Raw genomic sequence first — 2,663 nt, forward strand, 5'->3', positions numbered from 1 at the left:
TTTTTTTTTTTTTTTTTTTTTTTTTTTTACTTCTTAAACCCATATGAGCCCTAAAACACTGCTAGAATGCCCTGCACTTTCTAAGGCTTTATTAATATAGTATTTTATTAAAATAAATAACTACAGGAGAGAGCATACTTGGGGTTTAAACTTTTAAAAATGGGTATCAATAGATATTTTTCTGGCCTTATTTGAAATTTGTGGGTTGTTTTACAATTCACAGGTGCTCTGGGAACGTACCTCCATGAATTTCAGGGGTCCACTGTAAAGTTCTTCACATATATCTCAATAAGCTTCTGTATTAAATATCCACTATATGTTATACTGTTTTGATATATTCTCATGTGAAAGGGTGGCATTTGTTACTTGTAAAATATAAAAGAGAAGTAATGCTCAGCATTTATATTTTACAGTATTGCTTTCTTATCTAGAGATGATATCTGAATCTATAGTAATTCTTATAAAGAAGTACTTTGGAAGTAGGCAGACCTTTTAGGAAGTACCTCATATTCCAACAAGTAAGAGAATAAAAATATATCACAAAGCAGTTACAAATGTAGTATAAGCACTTCAAAGAACAGAATATCATAGAAGCACCATTCTAATTGCCTTTATGACTAATTTTGTTTTTATGGTTGAAATAAAAGAGCATTGATACATCACTTCTCGGCCTTTTGGCTAATATCAAGTGTAAAAGAGCATTGATAATAAAGAAATAGCCTAAATCAAACATGATTTCAAAGCCTGGGTAAATTACAATTCAGGGCTCTCTGCTCCTGCACACTGGACAGACAGCCTCATCTGAGAAACAACTGTGAAGGTATTGGGAGTGTTGGGCTCCATACTGGGCACCTGGTCACCAGAGCTGCTTTCAATTCTGACAAAGTGGACATTGTGGCCATCAATGACCCCTTCATTGACCTCAACTACACGGTCTACATATTCCATTATAATTCCACTCATGGCAAGTCCTACAACGCCATTAAGGCATAGAACAGGATGTTCATCATCTACAGAAAGACATCTCCACCTTCCAGAAACAAGATTCCACCAACCTCAAGTGGACAAATGCTGGCACAAAGTGAGTGATGGGGTAGGCACCCTGGAATCTTAAACACCATGGAGAAGTAAAGCTAGAAATCACTTGAAGGGTCATCTTTGACTCTTCTTCCAATGGCCCCAAGTTACTGATGGGTGTGAATCATGAGGAGCATGACAACTCCCTTACGATCTCAACAGTGCATCCTGCACCACCCACTGCTTATTCCCCCTGACCAAAATCACCATGGGAATGGAGAGACTCATGACCACAGCCCATGCCATCACTGCCATCCAGAAGACCATGGGCAACTCCTCTAGGAAACTGTGGCAGGATGGCCATGGAGCTTCCCAGAACATCATCCCTGCATCCATTGGAACTGCCAAGGCCATCTTGGAGCTGAATGGGAAGCTCATAGTCATGGCCTCTGTGTGCCCACCCCAATGTGTCAGTCTGACCTGCCACCTGGAGAAAATGGCCAAATATGACATTAGGTTGGTGATGAAGCAGGCATTGGAGGGCCCCCTAAAAGATAACCCTGGGCTACCCCTTTGATGCTTGGGCTGGCATTGCCCTCAGTGTGTATTAAATTGCTGGTATAATGATGAATTCAGCTATAGCAACAAGATGGAGGACCTGGTGGGTCACATGGCTCCAAGAAGTGAGCACTCCTGGACCCAGGAAGACCATGGAGGGAGAGGATTTGGCTGTGGACTCAACCCCAACACACTGAGAATCTCCCCTTGTTACAGCTTCCATCCCAGATCCTTGGAGAAGGGAAGAGCCTAGGGGGCCTCTGGCTTACCACATACCATCAAAAACAGCCCACTGGACCCTCCAAAATAAATAAATTACAATATCAGAATTTCACTCATCTTTTTCATTAGAGTCACACATCATTACAGGGTCTTTAGATCTACCAGACTTGACATAAAGAATGTCCCAATATATTTCAGTTACAGTATAGAAACACAATGATAAATTCTGCTAAATTGGATTTTGAACTTAATTGCAAAGATATTTTTCCTCATAAAACTAAGTTTTGGGATTAATCCTTCAGCTGATATATTAATTCAGAATAACTTTTCCTTAAAATACTGAAATAGAATGCATTTGGTTTTGGATGAAGTTGTCCTAAAAGTCAAGTGCCAGTATTAAGAAGTATACACATTTTATTCTTTGCATGAGGCCACACTAATGTCTAAGATTTACAGCCATTATGTACAAATTATTATCATTTCCAAAATTATAAATTTATTTGCCTATACTCTTTTATGTACTCACAGTGACTTTAAAGTGACATATCTGATTTTAAAGCTCTGGCCTTTTTGCATTATTTTAATAAAAAGATTCATTCTGTCAAAAAAGATAGGATATACTCCTAAGTGAAATACATAAGTCACACATGTGTAAATACCAAATAGTTTCTCTGGTGTGAAAACTATAATAATACACAAGATCCTAATGAGATAATTAACAATGTGAAATAGGAATAAAAGGGCTAAAGGTGTAGGGAAAGTGGGAAGAGTAGGGGAAGAGAATAAGAGAAAAGAAAAAAATATGAGAAAATGAAAAAATGGGAATAAAGTATTTGTAAATGGGAGGGGAGGAGGGGGTTAAGGGA

General features: G+C 38.5%; 1 pseudogene; it reads left to right on the forward strand.

The window, feature by feature from the left end:
• LOC104864376 overlaps positions 1-1,828 on the forward strand; it is a 6,241-nt pseudogene extending 4,413 nt beyond the window's left edge.
• Positions 1,829-2,663: the final 835 nt, after the last annotated feature.

This window comes from Fukomys damarensis, unplaced genomic scaffold (genome assembly GCF_012274545.1).
Source record: "Fukomys damarensis isolate Sample0158 unplaced genomic scaffold, DMR_v1.0_HiC HiC_scaffold_3, whole genome shotgun sequence".
NCBI lineage: Eukaryota > Metazoa > Chordata > Mammalia > Rodentia > Bathyergidae > Fukomys > Fukomys damarensis.